This window comes from Homalodisca vitripennis, chromosome 4 (genome assembly GCF_021130785.1).
Source record: "Homalodisca vitripennis isolate AUS2020 chromosome 4, UT_GWSS_2.1, whole genome shotgun sequence".
In the NCBI taxonomy this organism is placed as follows: domain Eukaryota; kingdom Metazoa; phylum Arthropoda; class Insecta; order Hemiptera; family Cicadellidae; genus Homalodisca; species Homalodisca vitripennis.
In genome coordinates, this window is record NC_060210.1 from 158,164,111 (window position 1) to 158,191,097 (window position 26,987).

Genomic DNA, 26,987 nt, shown 5'->3' on the forward strand with positions numbered 1-26,987 from the left:
ATTGGAGGTGGGGTGTGCTTTTAGCAAAAGTCTTGTAAGTGTGAAATTATATTTGTTAGGTTACATTTACCTGTACATGTACAATTATTTATTTGTCACCTACACTTATATTTGAATGCCAATTTTGACAAATCACAGAGCAATGATTACTCAACATCTCAATGTCTCTGTGAGATGGGGTGACAATGATTTCAGGGTATATTTTTAATGGATATTTCATTTTACACTTATAAAGATAAAAACCCTATAGGATAATGGTGTAATAAACATCCTAATTGCACTGTTGTGTGTAATAATAACAACATTTCTCTACAAACGAGATGTTACAATATTCTAACAATTTTTAAAAACTTAGGCTACTTGTACCACATTAAATTCTTTTTTAAATCTGACTGAAATCTTTTAATGGTGTTATGTTTATAGGAAGCAAAATTCATACGATTTTTATTGACACATGCCATTAAATAATATCAAGTATTAAAACTTCTTTAGCAGCCTTACATTTTTACATTATCCTGCAGCTCTTATTTATATTTCAAATGTAATTAGATTCAGTATTTACTGCATTACTTATGTAATGGAATATTCCATATTGAGAATGGTTGATATTATACATAGTTTAGTTTTAACTAACAAATTATAACCAATCCTAATCTTTTAATAATTTTCAATTTCTATAAGTTTTAACTTCTTTAAAGTGCAGTAAGCTTTGACTTGGATTCATTGAAAACGTCTTGAAATTAATACAAATATAATTCATTTTGTATTTAAAGCATACCAATATTCATTCTAATCTTTACATGAATGCTACATTTGGAAACATGGATGCTACATTTAGGAAACTTAATGTTCCATTTGCGTTTCCTAATATTTTATTTCTTAGGTTTTTATTGCTATTTTAATTCGTGGGCTCTATTAATTTCAAGTGGATATATATATATATATATATATATATATATATATATATATATATATATATATCTTATACCAACAAACAATATGATTAACCCACTTTGTTAACGTTCTCAAAGCTGACTATTCTGTATCGATCCATTAACTGATAGAAAGCCGGAAATACGGTTAACTTCGTAAGTTTCCTTCCCTCTTATGTTTTATGTTCAGGAAACAGTTAAGTTAATAGCCGTATATAATGTTACTACTTTCCCGTATAGACCGGGAAATATTTTCCCACGCTACAGCTGATTTCTCGTGACACCTACAGTAACAGTAAGTGTACTTTTAGTGCAAGAACATTGTGTAAGAACACAGGACTTTGTGGTTATAATTGAACTAAATCTAGTGTCCTAATCAGTATGATGAGTGATTTATTTTACATAATGTAAGAACACAGGTTCTTTCCGGTTATAACTGAACTAAATCTAGTGTCCTGATCAGTATGATGCGTGATTTATTTTACATTATGTAAAAACACAGGTTCTTTGCGGTTATAACTGAACTACAATCGCTTCTAGTGTCCTGATCAGTGTGATGAGTGATTTATTTTACATTATGTAAGAACACAGGTTCTTTGCTATTATAACTGAACTATAATCGCACCTAGTGTCGTGATCAGCATGACGAGTGATTTATTTTACATTATGTAAGAACACAGGTTCTTTGCTATTATAACTGAACTATAATCGCACCTAGTGTCGTGATCAGCATGACGAGTGATTTATTTTACATTATGTAAGAACACAGGTTCTTTGCTATTATAACTGAACTATAATCGCACCTAGTGTCGTGATCAGCATGACGAGTGATTTATTTTACATTATGTAAGAACACAGGTTCTTTGCTATTATAACTGAACTATAATCGCACCTAGTGTCGTGATCAGCATGACGAGTGATTTATTTTACATTATGTAAGAACACAGGTTCTTTGCTATTGAACTGAACTAACTGAACTATAACCGCAACTAGTGTCGTGATCAGCATGACGAGTGATTTATTTTACATTATGTAAGAACACAGGTTCTTTGCTATTGAACTGAACTAACTGAACTATAATCGCAACTAGTGTCGTGATCAGCATGACGAGTGATTTATTTTACATTATGTAAGAACACAGGTTCTTTGCTATTGAACTGAACTAACTGAACTATAATCGCAACTAGTGTCGTGATCAGCATGACGAGTGATTTATTTTACATTAAGTAAGAACACAGGTTCTTTGCCGATAACTGAACTAAAACTAGTGTCTTAATGAGTGTCTTAACTAGTTATGATGAGGGGTTTATTGTACGTCTCTCGGGAAACCTACAATAACAGTAAGTAAATATTTTAGTGCTAAATAATTTCTGTTTATTTCACATGATGTTGATTACGGTTGTTTCACATGTTGATTTAAACGTTCCTTTCGCCACCTTGAAAGAAATATAATCTTTATGTTTGGATGCTACATTGAATTTAAAATTTTCAGATTGAAAAAGATTTATTTTTTAAAGTTAATTTGATTAAATGTTGTCGATCGTTTGTTTTGAAGCGTTTGTTTTACTACCAATTTTATCGTTCACCTTTAAGAACATTTTGTTTAGCCATTTGACATTTAGAGAGACTAACAATTTCGTAGTACGAATGAATGTTAAATTTGGTTAAATCCTTATTGTCTCATTACAAATTAGAAAATATTACCATGTCAATTTATGTATTGCAATAAGATAAACGCGTCTTGTAAAAGGCCACCAAACTATATTGGACAAATTCTGTTTACGTCGTTACCAGTGTTTACTTAATAGATATTTTATTTTATCATTCTGTTTCGAGTGTCTGCTGTGAAATCCTAATCTTTTCTTCTTTTTGGAATTCTGACGATTAACCTAAATCTTGTTTGTATTTTTTAAACTTGGTGTGGATTTGGCGAAAAAGAATTATAAGTGGAAGAAACAAGTCATTTAATTTGAAACAAAACAAATCATGTAGTGTTTAAATACTTCTTGGCATTACTCTCTGAACTGCCGAAGTTCACAAGAGGAATGCGAGGTATTCATACAGGTTAGACGCATCAAATATCAAACAGGTCCATCATAATAAAAGTTCTTTGATGATCCTGAGAAAATCTTATTTTCATTGGAGTTTAAAGAAATCTTTCGTCATTAGTCCAATAACTTACGGGTATTTAGCGAATAAACGATTAATGAAATACCTTACTTAAATTTAGCATATTTTATGTGCAGTATCCAAATCTCTTCACTAAAATTGATTTTAAATTATCAACAAACACCATTTTTTTAAGTGTCCATCAAGTTTCATAGTTGAAGATACCACTCGACTATGACTAGTACAATCTGACAATATAATTCTTTGAATGAGATATCGTGCCACAAAATCAAATGATATATAATAGGAAAATAAAAACAGTTTTTCTTAAATTGTATTTTAAAGTAGTTAAGTTGTAAAATCCAACAAATGATATTGTAAGAAGAGGTCTGTCTTAGTCACGAGGGCCTATTACATTAGCTTCTACAAGTAAAAGTTTCTTTTGTATAAATTGTATTGTCAGATTTTTGTAAATTCCAAACTATCCTTAAATGTTATATTTTATTCATTAATGACTGTTAAAATGTAAATATGTACAACTGTTTCAATGTTTGCTCTTGAAAACACACACACATTTCAACTTTTTTCTATAGATGTTTCATGTTTCAGACTATCAAGTCTATGTCGAACTATATCATCTTTTAAATTACCAAAATAAATATTTGAGTAAGATTATTTCATATATTAGATTAGATTCTTCATCTTGTAAAACACTGATAAATACATTTTGTTTGTGTATTACATTTTCGTTGAAGGAAGTAGTCATAAAAGAACTTTAAAGGTAATTGCAGAATATTATTTTTTATACTTTTTTGTAGACTGTCTAATAAAAATGTTAATGGTTTCAAAACCATTTTTGGCACAATTGTCAAATTTAGTTTCACAATTATGTTCTCTTGTAGTTGTTTAGCTTCCGAACAGAGGTCAAAACTCTATTTTCAGAAGTTGGTATTCCTTCATTTTCCGAGAGTATTAAAGGTTTTTGAATCCTGGTACTCTACAGAGTTTTAACTGCGATTGTTTTTATGACCATTGAAATAATAATCAGTAACTTCTGATACCATGTAAAAGTAAAACGATTATACTTCTACTACACACTTCCTGTCCAAGAGCTGAATGAGAACAATTCTATCGCGTGAGCCTAGGCTTTCCTGGATGGCACTTCACAGATGGCTGGGAAAATTAATATCGTAAATCTCAAGTTTCTTGTGATCAAGGAACGTTTCCGGTATAAACAAGTATAGCATATCCGTGCTTGACGGTCTCTTCTCTTGGCTCACCACCATATTCAGTATGTTCAGATAATGCGTATGTCAATCAAACAATCAAAATTCTCCATATCGTCTATAAAGTGATTAGCAATGTTCTTTATTTTCGATACCTTATATTGAACATATGTGAGTTCGAAGAATCATTCTTATAAGCGACCCACTGTAGTTTAATTGTAATGTATGTACCTCGCAAGCTTCAAATCTGTATTATTTTGGTCAGTTCCAAATTGTGCTAGTCAATTATCGGGATAAAAGGTGATGAAAGGATGAGAGATAAAATGAGAAAATCAAACGGATTTGCTCACAATTGTAAAAATAGACTTTGTTGTTCGCACCAAAGTTCAAGAAATTTTTACAACTAACGCTTTTTCCAAAAAGGTTGTGTTGGTATTTTTATTATCAGTATACCAAGATTCTACTTGAATTTATCAAAAACTTTTCCTCGATTGTGCTAGAGACTGTTTTCGTCCTTACTAAGCAAACCGACACTTTTATAACAATGCTAAAGATGTAATTCTAAATTGTGGAATCAGAAATGGATCCAAAGTGGAGAGCAGCACGTTTATGTACAGCAGTACAGTACAGTATACAGATTTGTGGTATGCTCACCGCCTGGAGGTGGAAGGGTAGGCTGACCATGAACGTTGTATAACCCCGTCCCCCGGCCCGACTCGGCCAGGAAGTGTTGGTGAGGAGAAAGTGGTAACTGCAGCGCTCAGTGGCTGCCCTACTTTGGCACCAGGTGGACGTGATAGTGTCTGTGTCTGTGTTATCGTATCGCACTGTGTATACATGTATGGTGATGTGCTAACCATGGTCCCGCCTCATCATCGCCACAAGTAAGTCTACTCGCAGAGTTCCTCCTTGCGACCATTTTTTTACCCTAAAACCCCTGTGACATTTGGCTACAAGCTATAGCCTATAATACAGTAACTTACCTAGAAATACAGTTTTTTGTGTAATAATTAACTATCAACAATCACAGCACAAGTCAAACACTCGAATTTCGATGTTAGACGTAATTATAAACTTACTTCTTTCCAAAAATAACTTTTTGAACAGTTCACCGCCCTCTCATCTAATCAAAATGTCCCAAACTGAAGTCGCGCATGTCTTCTCACTAAGTTCTGCGCAGTTGTGACTCAAGGATACTCTGAGAGTGCGTAGTACCGGAAACACGCTTGAAATAAATCCTAAAATACTCCGTAATCAAGCGAGATGTTAAAATATTCCTCAACTGATTATGTCCTAATATTCCGGTAAAACTAATTATATTCTGTTATTATAGTTTAGAAGTCAACTAAGACAGCTTTTTCATAAAAACCATTCAAAAATATTCTTCATTAAACATATTTTCTACTTTGTGGAAAATACGTTTATAAAATGTTTACTAATTTAGAATGTTTCTGTAGAGTATTTCATTTATGTTAATACTTTGTATATTTCACATGTCAAAAGAAATTTGGGCTGTCCTTATTTAATTTGAAATGTATTTCAAAGATTTGTCTGTGCAAAAAGAATTATTGAAAATATTATTGAAATAGTCGAGATGTACATTGAATACGAATGATATGATCTAGAGTGTTCGCTTCTTCTAAAATAATTAATATAAACTAAAACAATCCAGAAAGGATTGATGATTTTTCTAAAAAGATGTTAAAACAACTGATTATCTAAGTTGGATGTCTTAGACAAACTTAGCATGTGACAGGGATATTTTATTAGAAACATTTACGGACATAAAATGTTATATTAGAACTGCTGCTAATTATTTAAAGCAGTAAATTTCCAGTATTATTTTATTTTAAATTGACGTAGTCTGTATTAATTAATCACCATTCCTGAAAAAATGAACAATGTCAGACAAACAAATTTCACTTAATTTAGATTCGGTTTTGTTTTACAATATGTTAAAGAATTCAATCTAAAGTATATGTTGGTTATCAAACATAACATTTAAAAAACTTAATGTTGTCACATGTCATAAATACAACAAAGTCACTTTAATTTACTATATGATTTACTATCATTTATTATCAGTTAACAAGTTTTTAAACGTAACCAACCAGTAATTAGTTTTAGCTAGTTCTAACTAACCGTTTCCGTTATTATTTACCTACCCTTCAATAGAAACTTAATTTTCAATTAGTTATAAAAATGTACAATTCATCAACGACACAAAATAAATTATTTTGTGCAATTTTGTTTCTTGTATTAGGCAGAAAGTTTTGATCGTTTTGCTTTTCACATTTTAACGCCATCACCAACCTTTAGGTAATCTTCTTATCCTTTTCGTTTTTGCACTTAACAAATTGTGTTATAGAGCAGACTTTCTGAGACTAAATGTTATATTGTAATTCAGAAAATAATTGCAAATGCAAATATATTTCAAATTACGTCTTTTATGTATGCAGTTTAATACATTTCATTTATGAAATACCTTTTTCTTCGAATCAAATAATTATATACTTAAATGTAACATGTGCCAATTATTTATAAAATTCTGTATAATCATAGTTTATAATTAAATGAACAAATAAAATATTACAATTTATTTAACTTAAAACCCTGTAAGCAGTGAACCGCTGTAGAGAACCCCGTGGTAGTGTGGTCCACGGACTGTTTTATAACATCTCCAAAGTATCTGAAACTCACTGATATCACTATCTGATGTCACACTGGGGCCGAATATAATTGTGTGGTTACTAAAAGCAGATTAGTTGTTATTAGCTTTAAATAGCTTTAATTGGCGTGTTTGGAGTTAATATATTATGTATACAACTTAAATTAACTGCAGGTAACATGCTGTTGTAATGCAACAGACATTTGTTTACTGAACAATGAACATCATTGTTAAGTAAACGCAATGTAAATGCTAATAAAATAAATAAATAATTACTGAGATCTCATGATAATGAGTTATGAGCGTATCAAAGACGGTGTATCTCTGTTTACCTTACTTGTTGTTGTCACCGCCAGTTATTGTTTACCACGTGTTCTTTGGAAGGACTTGTCCTTGAAAATTTACATAAAACCACGTATTTTGCAAGATTATAACTAAAATAGCCAATATTAATATTTTTGTCTAGGATGTTATTTATCCTAGGTCCGTATAAACCTTACCTTTTAGCAAACTAATATTTTCCACCTTATTTTTAGTTCCTATACGTTATGACTCTTTAACAAGAAGTCTATATTTTACAACCTACGCAGGCGAGAACTTATGGCTCACTGACAGACTAGAACATTAAAGTAGAATTCTAACGCATTGCATACAACCTGGCCGTTCTATGGCTCCCGGCACTAGAGTTCCTGGCTCTTGAAAGCCTCTATATGAAAGCGTCCACCGTTAACACATCCTACTCTCAGTATCATCCCCCTGTACCAAGCAAGCAATGCCGGGGTACAGAATCTAACTCTATGATTGCTTATGTCCAAGAACTACTGATCTCCGTCTTTGTTTGGTTTCTGGTCCTTTCCGGGCCTTTACAATCACGGATCAACAGGACATCCGTGATATTTTGTAAAAACATTGTTGTCTCAGGCTCCCCCCTTTAGAGTCAAAAACCGTGTTCACAAACTATCCTCAAATTTTTTTGGTTAACAGTTTTTGGTTACAATCCATGCTGAAAGTGGTTAATTAGATCGGTATACTAAAATTGCATCGGCAATATAATTCTGTTGTAGAAGAGGATTACAACAGGATTACAAGGATTACAATCCTGTCAATTACAAGGAAGAGGATTACAATTTTTGTAAAAGGCCCGTGCAGAATTGCTGACGCTCTGTAGCCATGATGATACATACACATTGCAACACGTAAATTACAATTTTATAAAACTAACAAAACGAGAGAAAATTTTAAATAATATATAAACCGAATTGTAAAGATTTGTGGCTATTTCTTAATCTCTCCAAATTTATTATTATTCTATTAATTTTGACAAATAGCCGTTGGGTTGATTAAAACTGTTGGGAAGACTGTAAAGCCTGTTTATGATTAGTACTTACATAACATTGTGCAATATGATATTTTTCTGTTTTTCAACGTACCTTAATCATAGTTCCGTAACCTGTAAAAAATTGTTATAATAAAAAAATACTGTACTGATAAATAACATTAAAACTCATTTATATGTCTACTATCTAAATCTAGATCTTAAAATGAACAAAGGCACTGAAAATGTGCGCAAGGGGAAGAATAACAGACAGTGGACAGGGATTCTTGCTGATAGATCTTTACCAGAGATATATATTATCTCCATTTTATCACCATTTTAAACATTAAGTTGAAAATATACGCTCTACTTCCACGTTTGCGCTTGTTAATGAAATTTTTCCTTGAATAGCCGTAGATCTTAACAATCATTGTGACAATTCCGACCGATAGTTCTGTCTGTAGACGATGTACAGCTTGAGAGAATACAGAATTTAGAACCACTAGTACATATTGAACAGTTGAGAATACAGAAGTGTTATGTCCCGGTTGCGCATGCGCACTAACTGCTTCATACTTGTGCGCAACTCTACGTCAGTTTCTTTATTCAACTCACAGCCTTTGTAATTCTTGCGTTGTTTACGAATGACACTTTGTCAATACGCGTTTCCAGATGCTCTCACATTGTCTCGACCTTAAAACAAAACACTTCGTCATTCGTCATCAATACTTGATAAACTGACGACACCTTTTAATTGTTATTTCAAATGTATAGTATTAGAAGTTCATTTATTGATTTACTTCATTAGTAACCAACTCCAAGGAGTTTATCAGTTCGCCTAAATATATATCTCCAGGTAAGCTTGCGCATGATTGTCCCGCTAAAACTTTGATATATAAATTATTATATAGCATTTGCAGTGCTGTTTGCACATTGCTTTTTTCTTATCCTTCATGGTTTGCGAATTGTCTCTATGCTGATGCAATGGTAAATTAATTTCTTTCATAATGTGATGGTATATTTAACATAGGCTATTCATAATATTTTTAGTACTTTTCATAATATACCAAGCAAGTCAGTATGAGAGAGCTAAGAGAGTTGTTTACAGTTCGTCAAAGTCTGGCATAAGACTAGATACATGCCCAGCGACTTCAGTCTAAATATTAAAATATGTATTCCACATTGAAAACGTTGACTTTTTTAGCGAAAAGTATCTTTTATTGAAAGTTCTAACAATAGTATGCAACATTCAGAGTTTTATCTGAATTCACGATTACAAACAATATGTGTTTAAAGAACGTATAGAATTCAAGCTGTTTGTTCAGTATTTTTTAATGTTGTAGTTCACTACAACTGCACATTTTGTAGTTCCCTTCTTGTCTTATACAGTAACTCTGTTAATAATATTTCCATTACACCTACGAGAATTATCAATACTGCAACAGTTTTGTTACTACCAGATTTTTTAACAAAATATTTTATTATTATTATTTATATTCTTAAAATTCGGTTATGGCAATTGAAATAAATTACTGATTCCCGTGATCAGTACCCACGTCTTTGTGTAAATGGATCTGAAGCATGGATCTCATCTGGAATTTTTGCGTCCTATTCTATACCATTTATGTGATCAGATACAAAGGCAGAAAATATGTTCTGATCTCTGATTTGTCGAACCCCTACATCTATAATTCGTCTTTTCTAGGACCTTGACCTCCGACAAGGCAATAACTCGGGCACTTTTGGTGGGGAAATATCTCCAAACAATTTTGCGATCTGTAACAATTATGTAATGAATGGAGATCGGTTCGCTCCCGTCTCCACATCTGGGCGAAAATTACTCCTAAACAGGGGGGGGGGGATATCGGTAGCCGAATGTTGATGTTCGGAGCAGCCCCAAGGATGTTTTTGTTTTCATTAAAATTAATTTTCATCTACGCATTTCATCCAATGCTATCGGTTTAATACAAAACCTAGTTAATTCAGTGTTGTGTGTTTTGTTAAAGTACATTAAAATACATTAAAGTACATTTTGTTACAGTAGTTTTCCATATTCTCATTACTTCACCCCTCAAACTTAGGTTAATAGTCTCATTCCACTTTCGATAACTGAATCGGATTTTAATTTCGCAACGGATACATGAAAAGGTATTACTTATTAGTATATTATTATTTGTATTAAAATGTTTTAGTTTCATTGATTACGTTCATTATGTTGTAGCTGATAGTAAACATTTTTTTCTATCTTTTACTCAGTAAGGAGTTTAGTTTATACAATTTTTTTGACGTTTTTCACTAGTAGCAATTATTCTGGTGCCGCCGTTAAACAGTACATGTTTAATATGTATACTCAATTATAATTAAAACTTTGTAAAAAATAATAATAATATGAAATAAAATTTAATAAAACTTTCTTGTAGACTCTTCAGGCATATCATAGCTACTGATTATTACTTTTAGTACCAAATGTTCCAAAACTTTTCCTGTGGTAGTTTATATTTTATATAAGTTTTTTTAGCTTAATCCACTGGAGTCGGAATTCAAATGAGTTTGTCCACACTCACAAACAACACACAGAGTTCTGGTCACGTGATACAAGGCTGGGGATACCGCTAACCGCATCGTATATATAACAAGTAACAACTCATACATGTATAAATAAGCTAGATTAATTGGTGCTTCTGTTCCTCAATATCAATTTTCCAAATGTAAAATCTAAGAATTGGTGCATTAAAATAATTATAAATAAATTCCTGTGGTTATGCAACACGTTGTTTGGATACGTCACGAGAAGTCTGAAGTTGATGTCACCGATCTATAAGGTCGACAGAGATCGATACGTGTTAGCTATATGCCAACTTTGTGTCACAATGTGTTGTGGTCGACAGTATATGTACTCATTTATCCCTTTCAAATAAAACTAGGTATTTTAATTTTCTGGGGAAAAACATCTATTAACCTTGTTAATATTTTAATTTTCTGTATAGCTAAGAGTAAACATTACAGTTGTAAACATCATATACAAACAATCTCTTCCTTAGTCGAGTCTCTTCACTGAGTGAAGTCAGTAAATTGTCAACTTCATTAGTTACACACCACACAATATTTCTTACTGTGAATCTTATAATAGGGGTAGTTAAAAAAAATAATAAAAATGACAAACGTTTACATTTTTTAAACAATTAAATTTAAAGAAGAAATGCATTTTTGCACAGTGTCATCATTTCGAAAATGGTTGTGTATGTTTCTTACTTACGAGGTAAATATTGATTAAACAATCAGTTTTGATCTTTTCACCACAAAATTCACAGCGTCACTACTCGTGCAACTCCTTTAGGATATTCGGGGTGACTACCTTTCACCTTTGACTGTGAGGTGCGTCTCCAACAGTCAATATATCAAGAGATAAAATTAAAAGAGGACTTATTAATTAGAAATATATTGTAATTATATACCCAATAATGTAGGTATCAAACATTGACATAAGTCAAAATAGCCATATGAAATTATGTAATAGGAAAGAAGTACGGTGTGTTCAACGTACAAACAGAGATCACATATTGTGGTGACGCAACTACTACAACATACCCTGCGTGATGGGGATTTGTCGAATTTACACCCTCAGATATTGTGGCAATGCGACGACTACAGCACACTCTGCGCGATAGGGGTTTGTCGGAACAACGCTCTCAGATACTGTGGCAACGCGACGACTACAGCACACTCTGCGCGATAGGGGTTTGTCGGAACAACGCTCTCAGATACTGTGGCAACGCGACGACTACAGCACACTCTGCGCGATAGGGGTTTGTCGGAACAACGCTCTCAGATACTGTGGCAACGCGACGACTACAGCACACTCTGCGCGATAGGGGTTTGTCGGAACAACGCTCTCAGATACTGTGGCAACGCGACGACTACAGCACACTCTGCGCGATAGGGGTTTGTCGGAACAACGCTCTCAGATACTGTGGCAACGCGACGACTACAGCACACTCTGCGCGATAGGGGTTTGTCGGAACAACGCTCTCAGATACTGTGGCAACGCGACGACTACAGCACACTCTGCGCGATAGGGGTTTGTCGGAACAACGCTCTCAGATACTGTGGCAACGCGATGACTACAAGTACCCTGCGTGATGGAGGTTTGACGAATTTACGCTCTCAGATATTGTGGCAACGCAGTTACTACAACATACCTTGCGTTACAGAGGTTTGTCGGAACAACGGTCTCAGATATTGTGGTGACGCGACGACTAAATATACGCTGCGTGACCGGGGTTTGTCGGAACAACGCTCTCGTTTCGACGAACTCATCTCGGCAGTGTGTATTTTCCTTAAAACGACAAGACCGTTGTTCCTTGATCAGGAAAGCAGAAGCTGGAAGAGGTGAGGAGCTCGACACAACCAGGAACTGACTGGTGACCTCCACTGGTGAATCACAGGACCTTGTGTTAGCGGTGCCTCTAGTCTAGCTCCTCCTCTCTGTTCTGTTACATATACATTACGGTAGCCCAGAACGTTGTTTCTGCTACACGACTCCTCTTTCCGAGAATGTTTGTGGTTCCGAGTGTTACTTGAAAATCTACAAATAGAATGGTGATCCGTTCAACCTCGCAATGCACATTTACTAAACAGTAATATTGTGTGGGTGACCAGAGGGTTAATAGTAGTAATCTTTTGCCATTGTTATAATCACTTGCACAGAAATAAATAAATCTATTGAAATTCACATAAAAAAGTACATATCAATATTCTAGCATTAGGCTACTTCAGTATTGCATCTAATAAAATGGACGTAATTTTTAAATATTTATTAATATATCGTTTACAATAAAAACAACACAAGAAGAAAATCCGTCCAGTAGAACACAAAATAATTTAATCTTGAAAACTGAAGTAAGATTTGATATCAGACCCTCTATATATTTTGAACTTGATTTCTTATTTTAAAATCATTAAAATACACCGACTTTCTCTAGTTAAATCTAAGTATTCACGAATCGTTTTATTTATTTAAGTGCCCAACGAAAAACTATTACCGTGCAGTTCAACAATTTCTGTAATTCCTTGCATCACTATAGGTGGGTACTCTGTCGCTTCAATAGTGTGAGATGTAGACTAGACCACTAATATACGTTTTGCACAACTTGTGGATACAATTGCTGCTGGATGTGTTGACTTGTATCCTTCAGTGCGGGTAAAAGTGCTTTTATCAAACACCTGTAAAAATGTGTGCTTGTTTCTTCATTTACCATCGTCGTAGATAGTTCTTTGTCTTCTAACATTATATCTATTTTAATGATTTTATTTATAAGAATTATGGCATTTATTATCAAGCACTCACTTTGGCATATTTTATACTGTAATTACCATTTATATTTTTAGAAATTACTAATCCAAAACCCACAAATATGAAGCAATTGGAGAATTTTCCGATTTAACACCGTAAGAAAAAATATTCCGTAATCATTAAAAAGATCTTACCAGAGCGTTCATCTTCCTGAAGTAAAATTGCCAATACCACAAAAACAGTCACTAGCAATGCTGTTTGAACCTTCAATTGTCTTGAAAGAGGAGTTTGTGTTCTAACTAATATCTTGCGATGTATAAGAGCAGAAGCCGGCTTTTACCAGAGCGTTCATCGTCCGGGAGTGAAATTCCCAATACCACAGAAAAACAATCGCTCGCAATGCTGTTTCGTCACTAAACTCAAGGTCATTCAAGTTGCTAGTCTAGGAAATATCCGACTTTTTAATCGTAAAAAACCACAGCATAAAAATGTTCTCGGGGAAACCCGAACAATGTACAAAGTAGATAGGCTGCTCTGGTAAACCCCTACTGCTGCCAAAGTAACAACGGAAGCCGGTCCACCAGAGCATTAGTCCTGGAGTTCTGGTATTTACAACACCAAACACAAGGTCAAGATTCGCCAGTCTTAGAGCCGACTATTAAATCATTAAAGCCATAGCTGAAATATGTTTTAATGACAAACCGTCATGATGACAATCTACTGAGCGATAGGCTGTACGGGTACGGACACGCGTACACAGAGAGCAGCGTGCACAGTCAACACGTACATGGTGTAATCCACAGACTGTGGACTCGGCGTGGTCAACATATCCTGAATACGTGTTACTGTGAATCTCCCTCCTACGCTACATTGCAATTAGTTAAATATCAAGGATGGAAGGAGTAAAATACTAATAACAGGGTATTTATTACTCCAAGAAACTATGAAAGTGCGGCAATCAGAGAAGTGGCACTACCAGGAATGATCTTGAACCTGAAGGCTGACCGGTCATTGTGCGTTGCATCACGCGCCTCTGGGAGCCAATCGTCCGTTCGAACGATCCGATGATTCCTGTTTCCGGTAAAACTTAGGTCAGGAAATTAAATAATACAAAAACTATTTAAATTAATAAAACAAAGTATTCTAAGTTTCAAATGGTCTTTTTCATGAGTGCTCCCCTAACTATGAGATTTACACTGCAGTTCAATAACAACTATAAAGACAGGAAATTGAATCATAACGGTGGCGTAACAAGACTTGGCTTTGGAGGGAAGTAGAATCCGTTTGAAGTACATCACACTGGAGGTTATGGAATAATCTAAATATAAACAATTAGATACGTGTAATGCACAGTAAAACAGCTGTATTTAAACCAGTTAGATTAATGTTATACCATTTTTGTATTTTTTAGCAATTAGGGGGTTTACCCCTTTCATCCCCCGATAGTTGCGCCACTGAATCATTAGGACAGCGTAGAGCATCCTAAGATCCTAAGATTTATCATTTTTCCTAGAAAAGCGTAGACCTTGGGAGTTGACAAAAACTGAAATGGTATTTGAAATGGTGGCTGAGGCGAGAGAACGGGAGCAGGAAGACGCAGCAGATGTCTCGCTGAAGGTTGACCGGTGTCAGCAGCTCAGCCTCGGCCCCCTATCCTGCAGGCAAATTGATGGATTCTAGGTTTAACGTTAACTTTGTTTGTCAACTTTTACCACAACGATCGTTCGCAGTTTGGCTTCTGACTGAGGAGTCAATAGATTTTACAGGCTTGTGCTCGCAGATTCTTTTGGCACCGTTATAATTGATTGATTGATTGGTCACGGTATTTAAGTAATTCTGATTCCATTTATAGTCAGGAAAATTCCTCAGTTCTCGCACAGTCGCGTCAGGTAAGATCTCACAGACCGTTGAGTTATTGATAGAGAGTTCTTTCGTGTTATATTTTTCAATTACTTTTAATAGGCCTTTTGATAACAAGGCCATTTATAAAAAATATATACTATTTTAAGAAAACTATGTTATCCTTAACACAATACAAAGGTAAGTAGCATTAATAAATAAAACAGCTAATAAAAACCTAAATATTTTTAATTCGATATGTCATACTGTTATTTCGTTAACAGTTTTAAAGAATTGCATTTTACAAGAATTACATGAATTATTAGGATTAATGTATAATTTTGTACTATATTGGATTAAAATTCGCTTATTCATTACAATGTCGTATCTCAATTTGATATGAAAATAAAGCTTTTTTGTATATACAGTTAAACCAAATGTGCACTTTACATTAAATGTTGCTCTTATATTCTGTGAATCAATCTGCGAAATGTTGGACCGAGTTAATGTGTCAACTCTATGGAATAAAATAAATCCAGTTCCATACGTTTCTCGCTTCTAAAGCAGAAACAATGTAGAGGCCTCATACGCACGCAACAACACACTCACGACCGCAGAAGGTTGGGGTCATCTTGGCTCCTGCCGTTTTTCCGTCTAGGGTTATTAGTAACATCTTTGACGCATGAGTAAGCAATACTTTGTAACAATGTCAACATTGTAGGATATAACGATTCTCATTTACTATATATATATAAAATACAATTAAAAAGTCTGGGTTTTGTTGAGGAAACAGTGAGTAAAAGGACAGACGTAACAGTCACCAATGCCTTTATAATCTGTGACAATTGAAATCTTTTAAAAAGGAAACTGTTGCCACAGAGAAAAGTCACGCAAAATCACACTTGTGTTGGTCAAGAAGTACAGAGGGCATTTGATGAAATCAATTTTCTATGCTGCAGCTATAATCTCTAGGCCTGAGAATTACACTATGATCGACGTGATCCAAGAACAGGAGAAAAGTGAGAGACTATGAAGGAAGCAGTGGGTGCAACGTTGACAATCAGTCACTCAGGCAGCAGATAGGTAGGTGGTGTGGTCAGGGCCATGGAAGGACAACCACCGACATTCTTGGCCACCGCAGACTGCCGTCATGGATTGCGTTGCTCTTCGTGTTATCACTCCTGGCGGGACGAATGTGTTAAATTTATTCATAATGCGAATTTTATACAGAGTCGTCCGTGTTTCTTAAAGTACAACACGTGCAGTTAGACGATTTACTTTTCAACACAAGGTTTTCTTCTGAGAGGAAATATTTTAATAAAATGTTTCTCTGAATAAGGAACATGTTCTCACTACACCCTTTGCCATTCCGTTTTGATAATTTAGGCTATACGGTATACGATTATTATTACGTATATTGTCATGCAGAGTATACAGTTAAAATGTATTTTGTATATCATTTTAAATTTAATCAACATTTTTAGTCATTTAAGGGTTTTAATACATCACTACACGTCTAACGTTTTATCCTGGACCGTTTGTGCATTGGATTAGTGTAATTACTCTCAATGCTCTGAACTCAAGATGGAACAAAGTCAGTTATTACATCCAGATGTTGTTATGTGTATTTCCGAGCAAATGATGTAAAGGCAACTGCAAGGCTGTTACTTGTTTATGTAATGCACCGTAATGCGGTGGTGGTGGAAGCAAAGGCAGAGGCGAAATGTAGAGGGGAGAGTATTCCGCATTCCTGTACACTCTAGTCTAGACTAGACTTGGCCTGTGACGTCACTATAAAGCCGGTGTGCTACTAGCGCACTCTATCCATTGACTGGCACTCTCAGGTCACGTGATCAACAGTTCCCGCGCTAGGTTGAGCCTGCCTGAGCTGGGAGTCTGTTCAGCGCTCACTCACTCAGCCTTGATATTGCAACGAAGTAGATATTCAATGGGTTATGATCAGGGGCGTATCTAGGACGTCAGGTGCCCTGGGTTTGTTGTACAATTTCACTATATGAAATCTGAAGAGAGCGACCTGAAAATTCTTCACACCATATAATAGAAATTTATTTTGCCGTTGAAAAGGACCTTCCTATTATTCTTTTTTTCACACTTTTATTGCATGTAAAAGTAGAATATTAACTAATTACTGGGTTTACGTTTCCTACGTGATTGCATTTACTATATCCAGAGGTCAGATTTAAAGAGAGCCTTAAAAAGTTTTCTTTAAAACCATGATCAATTTTAGTAACTGGTATTTAAAAAGTGCAACGTATTTAATAACTTACGACTTTTCGTCATAATAACACTAGTTAACATTTTAAATCATTATGACAATAGATATAAAATTGGTGTTTCAAATGTTGTCGCTCATAGACGCTGATTATATGTATAAAAATAATAAATCCTGGATAATATGAACAGTATCCATTAAATGTAAAAACATAAAACACGTATTAGTACGTTTTTCATCTCGTAAAAATTAAAAATTAATTTTATTTTTTATTATTTTCGTCTTGAAAGTTATATAAAACATCATGTTATAATGAAAATTTAAATAATTTCGTAAAGTTACATTTGTATAATTTACTAATGTTATTTTTGTTATAATTCAGTAAATGTGCACTCATACGTCGCTAGACTAACGGTGTAGAACTGCTTCTATTTTAACCCGGAGAAAATTAAATTTCCAAGCGAGAAAATAATGCGAAATGAAATAACTGTATTTAACAATAAGGGTGTATTTTTTCAAATACGAGTAATATAAATGACATTTCCCATCTCAATTATTGCAAGACTTTTGACAAAATAAAGCTATCGAATCATTACACGAAAAAAACAGAACTTCTTTTTTAAAATGTTATTTTCTTTTTAAACGTCATTCATACAAGATTAAGGTTGTTTCAGATATATTGTGTCTATAAAAATAATACTTCTAATATTCCAATATTATCACAAATTGGTTTTAAACTTGTGTATTTTTGTTCTGAAGCTGTTACACGCTGTACGGAGACGGGATTTTTATAACACGGTTTATAATGTGAACCAACAACTCACTTCTGTACCCAAGTCCGCATTCTGCGAGACGTACTGCAAAAAGTGAGGTAATGCACACTGCACAGTTCCCCTTCCGGTTTAACATTCCTCTAACACCAGTGTAAGAGCTGGTGAAAAGTCCCATAGTAAGCGCCAGGGTATTTCTGCACATCGCGCCAAACACATAGGTTATAACAGACACATGATCGCATGCTGCTCTTATACGGTATGTTGAGCGTTTTACAAAACATCGAGTCCTGATTCTCCTTTAGTTCTTACTGTAAGGTGCTCCCTAACAACAAAACCATTATTTTGTTTTCTTATGTTCTACATTTACATGCTATATAATAAAGATATACACTACTGTAGACATTGTACTTTATAAAACACAAACCATCACGATTAAGTTGCAAGTATTATTCAAAGTAGACGTAATATAAATAAAAATGCATGCTCCTATATATTACCGATGTCAGCGTCGGTTATGGTTACAATACACTTTATTTTCAACCGCAAATAACTAAAACACCTCTGACCCTTCTTTTGTTCATATTGCAAGTCAAACTTTCAGAATACTCGGTCTTGCCTGTTCTTCTTTTCCGTATGCGCATTTTTCTTCTGGGCGTGCGTACGCGTGTAGAGTGTACGATTCTGTCTCTGAAACATACGGCATGTCGGGAAGGTCAATAGATGTACTTGGCGGATGTCCACATAGATACATTATGCTAACTGTGTCTAGAAGCAATGTCAAGACACACTCACCATATTCTTCCAGGTAAAGGGACAAGGAAAACAACACAATTCGTTTCTACTTTGCACACCACGTTATTTAAATAAGAGATGTTTATTCTAATTACTATTACCTTTTATTAAATACCGAATGTAATATTTTTCCATTTTTTATGTGATAAGGAGCAAAATTAGTAATACCAAAATCAATTGTTTTCTTTTGGTCGTGTTCTCATCAAATAGTAGATTGTAGTTCCCATTCGCATATACTCATAATTTCCTTAATATGGTATTCTCATGTTTACGATGAATCTGGCAATTTGCGTAATGTTAAAATTTAAATACTTTGTTCGGTGATGTGATCTTATACAAAATTCAACTAATCTTTTGTAGAGACCTAAAAGACTACGCGTATACTGCCAGCGTAAATATTAAACGCAACTCCGGGATTTTATAAATGTAGTAAAATTATTCTATACATATAAAGAATATTACTTTGGTTACTTAATTTATTTAAACATTGTAGTTGATTAGACAGTGTGTAAATTAAATGTAGGATAGGTACAAATACGTTTAAGGATTCATCCTATAAAATGTGAAACATCATTTCATCATTATTATTCTTAGATTAAATTTAAAAATTAAAATTAAACGTAGGATTAAACTCACAGAAATAATTTAATATTTTTTGTCTATACATTACTATGTTGAAAATAATTTGAAATCGAATTAAGATAGTTCTATTCTAGTCTTTAACAGACGTTAAGCTAATGAAATATTTCAATTGCAAGTACACATTGATATGAACGCCATTTTATGCCTTTCATGCGCATTTTAAGCGTATAAAAAGTGATTCTGGTATTTACGCTGACATATACAAAAAGTGGTTTGTTTGAAAGTGGTCCAGAAGGAAAAAGTTAATACTAATTTCCCCATAATAGAACTAGCTTTGAATTTAAAACAACAGCTTAAGGACACATCGGGAGCTATAAACAATATTTTCATGTTCATGAATATTGTGGATACAGTATTCACCATCTAAACATTAAATAACTACAACTGTTCAGACTTTAAAAATAACGTTCAATATAAAACTGCTTAAACTAAAGATTTTCATAGATTCCTACATGCGAGATAAGAAATAAGTTATCGCTGTGTGCGCTGTGTGAAACTGTAAAGAATACAGAGAGGACACAGAAATAGGTGGATTGCGTGGTCGTAAGTACTATACCGGCGAGGCAACCGGGATGTTGTCCCTTGGGACCCCAGCGTAGTAAGGGGAGGAGCACAACGAAAGATATTGTTTGGGGTTTGAAATCATATATTGTTGCTTTGTCTCCTTTCTTTATGTTATAGTTGTTCCATTCATACGCGTACATCTCGTCACTTTCAACTTTTAATTAGGAAAATCTTAGACCTTGAATATAGAATTTAAAATGTGTGTGTGTCGTCCTATTCCAAATTACTTATTGCTAAAAGAAATGTATGAAAAGTTGGTATTTAGAGAAAATACTGTGAAGTACATATCCCAATACCAAATAATGGTGTCACGAAGGATGGTAAGGTAAAAATTAAGGATAAGGTCAAATTTTACTATTGTACGAGCGTAAATTCTCAGTTGACTGGTAGGAGGAAGAGGTGGTTGCCGACAATGGTGGTGGCACTGCCAGGGCTCTGGACATTATATAAGGCAGGGGCCGGGCCAGGACACGGCGGCGTGGGGCAGGAGGCTTTGCCATTGGCCGTTTGAAGGCCCGCAGAAGTGAAAGCGGACCGTTTGGCATTGATCGCACAAAAAAGAATCCGCGAAGTGGTGCGGCGCGGCTGCGAGGTGGTTGACCCGAGTGAAAGTGAGGCCCGTTAGCCAACTGCGGATGGCTTGTGGGAAGTCGGTTTCGTCATCACTGGTCTTGGTCTTACCTGACCTCCTGAGACGGCTTCGGCCACAGCTTCGGCAGTATTACCCGTCCTGGCTTTCCTTGTCATGAGTCCCCGTCGAACTTACATGCTGTAGTGATGTTAATCTATAACATACGTACGTCACTAGACTCAGCAATGAAGCAGACAACGATTCAGTTTTACTGGAACGATTATCATGATGTTGACGTAACTATAAGATAATACATTTTATTTTAATTTCCACAATGAAGTCTTGAGTATATGTTAGTTTTCTCTGACTGTAATTTTGAAATAATGAAAGGTTTAAATCTACTTACTTTGGTACATCGATACACAATGCAAGATGTTTGTTGTTCACTACTGCTATAATAGAAAAAAATAAATCTAAATATTGTTGAGGATTCCAAAAAAAGCGGGCTCTTAGAGTTCTTTTCATTTAAAAAATCTATCCTTATCAATATACCTAGATATAGAATACAAAAAATGGCTTTTTACTAACTCAATAAAGTAAAAATTGAATGTATATATATATATATATATATATATATATATATATATATATATATATATATATATATATATGTATATGTATATACCAAACCAAGCGAAATATGTAGGAAAGAATTTTTTTGGTTGTAACCGTTTTAATTATTTATATAAGACGTCCTTTTTTTATTTTCAACTATGCAAGAAACTTTTTATTAAAGAAAGAAGTCCACAGAAGTAAAGCTCTTAGTACAGTAGTGGCTGTTACTGTCTGGTGACATTGCGAGTAGAGTATCACGGTTCCCCACCACCTCTTCCCGGTCTAGGATCACCAGTCAAGATGACCTTACATGCCGCTGTCCTTAGAGCGTCCTTCAACCTCCTCGCTTCGGCCCACTCCCGGGTCATAGTCACACTTTATTACTTGTTTGTCAGTCCATCATAGCATTCTCTTTGTTGTAGTTGTAGTAATTCCTCCATAAAATCGTTCATTTTTGCATCGTATCCTTACAAGGCAATCTCCTGTAAAGTAACATTTTATGTGAAATCCTTTCAAAATATTAAGTCTTTTGGTTCGTTAATTTTAGAAGTATCACTTCGTAAGGAATTAAATAAACTGCTTGTAGACAGAGCAGTTAGCAACGTCTTACTTACACTATGGCTTTAGATTACTCGGCCACTCTGTTGTACTAAATTCGTGTTTTATAATTGTTTACTGAACATATATTATACTTGGATGAATTATTACTTTTAGTTTTATTACATGTTTTATTAATATAATTTTATTATTTGTATTTATTAAATTGATTTCGTTATGGTGACCCACCACACACACATACGAGTATATTCATTCATACATAGCCCAAACACACACACACACACACACACACACACACACACACACACACACACACACACACACACACACACACACACACACACACACACACACACACATATATATATATATATATATATATATATATATACATAAATTTATATATTTCTTGTCAACATATAAACCCTTTCAGAAAATTATTGATCGGCGCAAGATATCAAAAATGCTGTTTAAAGATAGTAAATTATCTTCAAGATTCTAAAATGTCAAATCATATATTGCTATATGTATTTAAGTAGTAAATAAATAAAATACTCCAATCTAAATCTATGCTATACCACTTGAAATTTAAATTAGTGTGTACAAACATTTAATCACTATATTAAACACATTGAAAAACCGAATGTAGGGCCTATATTGGGGTATTGAATACGGTAGCCTAGTATCCTAAGAAGCGAATACTATGGTAATTGGGACATCCAGGGTAACAGCAGATAAAATATTTTATTTTAGAGTTTAGCTTATAATAATTTAATTTGAAAGTGATTTGAATGGTAACAATGTTTGTATCATTTTGTCCTAAAAACAAAACAATTACTGAATATTTTTGTGTTTAAGTACCAAGTGTAAGCCTCCACGATTATAAATGGTTGCCGGCCAAGATAACAGGTTATGCCGTGCAGTTTGACGATCTACGTACAGCGAGCGGCTGACGCAAGAGTGCGGTGCCAGAGCAGCAGTCGGCAGCGGTGTGCTGAGAGTAGCACAACTAGCTCAAGGCCGCTGCCACTGGTGCTGGGTCGCCGAACTCAGGTGCCGCTAGATTTAATGAAACACATTTTAAACTCAATGTACTACCGCCGGATTCATCCTCATTGGGCCGTGAACTGTGCGTGTAGCGGTGCTGCTTACACTGAGTCATACATGAGTCACTCGCCACAGCGTGCACAGTCCCACACTGTATACTGTAGGCCGTCCTCAGGAATCCGCTCGAGACATGAGAACCGTGCCATGTGTTCTTACCGCACCGTCCTGTAGTTGTGAGAATAAACTTCTGTCTCACATTAGAAGCACCTCCTGCTGAAATCTTTGGTAAGGAATTAATCGTGTACCACGCGAACTTTTCATTTTCGGCTTGACCGTTTGAAACCCAAAATTTGATATCCATGTATGCCTTTGCACAAGAAAACTGAAGGTGAAGTTACATCCTCACAACACCTTGCGACACTCAGAGACATACCAGCGGACGGTCTCATTTATCCTAACCGACGCTATATTGAAAGAGTTTCTAGGTGCAAAACTAACTTCATTAAGTTCAGTACAATGACGAGGACGCAATTTGCACGTGTTCAATACCTTGTGCTGAAGAACATCTATCTACTAGTGTCCTAACATGGCCACCATGTGCTCAAGTCAAGATCTTGATGACATGAATGTGACAGAATATTGGAAGACAGAAATATGATGAGATTTGTGTTTCCAAATATGGAAAGTAGGTAGACTCAAGCTCGCACCTCAGAACGGTTGTTGAGTAATTCGGAAAATGTAATCTCGTATTGTTGAAGTCGTACCAATTGAAAATCTGGAATACGTAAAAAAATGTCATAACACAGATACAATATATAAAAGTGAGCAATAGTCTCAATATGATGTTGCACGTCTAGATACATTTTGTTCCATCTACTCGCCAGAGTTGTTCAGTCCATACCCGTTGACGGTTAAAACCGAGACAGAGAGAAGCGACGAAAGGTAAAACTCCTCTCGTGAGCCTGGAGATACAGACCAGAGTAAAGTTCGACTGAGTATATCAGTCTACACTCGGTAACTACTGACGCAGAGAGAATCAATGGAGGGCACAAGTCTACGTGTTCCTGGGGATGCAGACCAGAGTAAAGTTCGACAGAGTATATCAGTCTACACTCGGTAACTACCGACGCAGAGAGAATCAATGAATAGTACAACTCTACGTGTTCCTGGGGATGCAGACCAGAGTAAAGTTCGACTGAGTATGTCAGTCTACACTCGGTAACTACTGAGGCAGAGAGAAGCGATGAAGGGTACAACTCTACGTGATCCTGGGGATGCAGACCAGAGTAAAGTTGTGGAGGTGAATGTTTGGCCTTGTGGCGGATCACGACTACAGAGCGCGCGGCGCGGCGGGCCGTGCAAACCTTGGCCCCGATGCCGCTTCCAGGTGAACACCCGCTCTCTACCGCAGTCATTGTCAACGGGGCTATAATATTCGGAGACACCTAAAACATTCAGCGTAACACACAATATTGGGAATTAGATAAACCCCCAATCAGTTTGCTGTCGTCAAACTATGTAATCCAGAAATAAAAAACAGCTTCAAGCAACATTGCAAAGTCGTCTTATGAAAAGTGGACCATCCGCCGGAAGGCTTGGTAAATATAACATTAGAGCACTGTTGAGTACTCCAAAGTACAATTTAAGCAAGAAAAAAAGTAGTAAAAATAGAAAGACGATAGTGTTTGTGAAACACTACACGTCATAAATCTATAAACTATTACAGAAATCCATTCACCAACTTATTTAGTCAATACAATCCATCATACAATACAATACAATACATCACTTTTGGTTCTTCTAAAATATTTTTAGTTGCCTTGCTTTTTTATAGTAATAGTTACGTTCTACACCTATTGCTGTACTCAGATTTGGCGGACCTCGGAAAAAATATTAGCTCCGAGCCTGATCATTTACCGCCCCCGCCCCCGTACGAGTGTGACGGACCCTGGTAAACCAGGTCTGAGCATGGGCCTGTCTACACCATCGCAATAACAATACTTTGTTACTATACAAATACCTTTCTACAACTCTTTAAGTCGTTGCCATCAATTACTAGTCTCCTCATTTTAGTGTCGATTCACCTTTCTAGAGCTATACACTACATTCTCTTCCTGTATAATTCGAGTATTTATAATTATATTAAATTACAAAGATACAATCTATTTTATTACATATGTGTTAAACGATACTATGTTTACAGGTATCCACTTAACTGGTTATAGATAAATGTCTTAAATATCTCGTCAGCCTTACGTATTCTTCTTTACATCTTCATCATCTTTCCTTCTTTATAGATATTACCCGCTTAATCGGTTATAAATGGATACCTTTCTTAAGACATTACTTTAAGGTATCTCGTGAACAATGCGTATTAGTGTTCTTTTGCTACTTTATCACTTTCATTTCTATACATTACGTGACCATTCAATTTACGTTCCATGTCACATCACACAATTCTCTATTTTACTTCTTATAAATGTCGATTAAACCTCTCTACATCTGTCATTTTCTATCTTGCTTAAGCTTATTTCTACTTTATTACTTTAAGATTTCTTTCCCGTCATCTTGTTTTCTATTTAAAACTTTCCATCACAGTTTTTTGCAATTGTCGCTATCTCTATATTTAATGTTTAACACATGCTACAGATCGTAGTATTTTATAAACACTTACCTATAAATAAATAACTACTCCTTACACAGTTCCTGATCAAAAACCTACATGTCATTACAATTCGTCAACCATTTTGTTTTTGTTTTAAATTACACTTATAGCCTTCATCTATAAGAAAGATCAAGAAATTCTAACAATGATTAAACTTACTACTATACTATTCTCATTCACATGTTACACATTTGTTATTATTTCACTACACTTGTATGTTAACAAGGAAACACTAATTACTCTTTTCTAACTATTACTCTCTATACTTGCTGATTACTCTCTATATCAGTTATTTATATACATATCAAATACTGTTCGTGAGTGACAACTAGACTACTTTACTAAATTCATAACTAAAAGCCTGTATATAATTTCTTCTGTTAAGGACTCGACAGGGCCATTTTCCGTAGGCTATCTGCGATAATTTGTAAAAGAAAGGTCCTAGGGTCTTGAAATTTTTTCGGGAGTTCATATTGGTTCAAGGAAAGATCTTATTGATTATTGGATCAAAAGGTTATAGGGAAATTAGTTCTTTCGTTACCTTGTGTCGGGTCATCCAATACTCCGGTTTATCATTTTATATCCTTTAACTATCAGCTACTTTAACTTTCGTAATAAATAATAAAATAAACTTTTGTAATAAAACTATCCATATACACATAATATAGCAATGGTGGAAAAGGTTTATGCAATTCTAATGTTAACTTTAGCTCTATTTCATCGTCCGCTTAGTGGTCGTCTAAGATTTGACACTGTCACTCACTTGTCTCCTAGAATCTGGAGTCCACATCCGTCTGAAGGGACCTAGTGAGACAGAAACAGCAGATACCTTGGTAATACTACTTTGTACTTGAAGTGAATTCAGTTTTCAAAACTTAATCTCGGCAACACGATAATTTCTTGTTGTTTTCGTGTACCTTCGTTTTGGCATTACAGACACCAATGCCACAAACGAGCTCCGTCTGGTTTACTCAGCAAAACTTCTGTGTAATCTAGATGAAGAGGTGTTCTCATTATCTCAAGTGTGCACAATTGAGTGCACTACGATGTTTTAGACACGACCTAAAAGCACTGCGGAGCTACCGAGTTTTCTACAAATAACTCAGCTAAAGTGGGAAAGGTTGGTTCAATGCGAATGATGGATG

General features: G+C 34.9%; 1 protein-coding gene across 3 annotated transcripts in view; it reads left to right on the plus strand.

Annotated features, from left to right (window-relative positions):
- Positions 1-26,987, plus strand: part of LOC124360407 (hormone receptor 4-like) — a 121,512-nt gene that overhangs the window by 52,154 nt on the left and 42,371 nt on the right. For 2 of the 3 annotated variants that reach the window (XM_046814011.1, XM_046814013.1), the window contains exon 1: positions 4,936-5,151. The exons of the other annotated variant lie outside the window; for it this stretch is intronic. The gene's annotated coding sequence lies outside the window, so the exon portion shown is untranslated. Of the gene's footprint in view, positions 1-4,935; positions 5,152-26,987 lie in introns of those variants that run through there. 3 annotated transcript variants of the gene reach the window in all.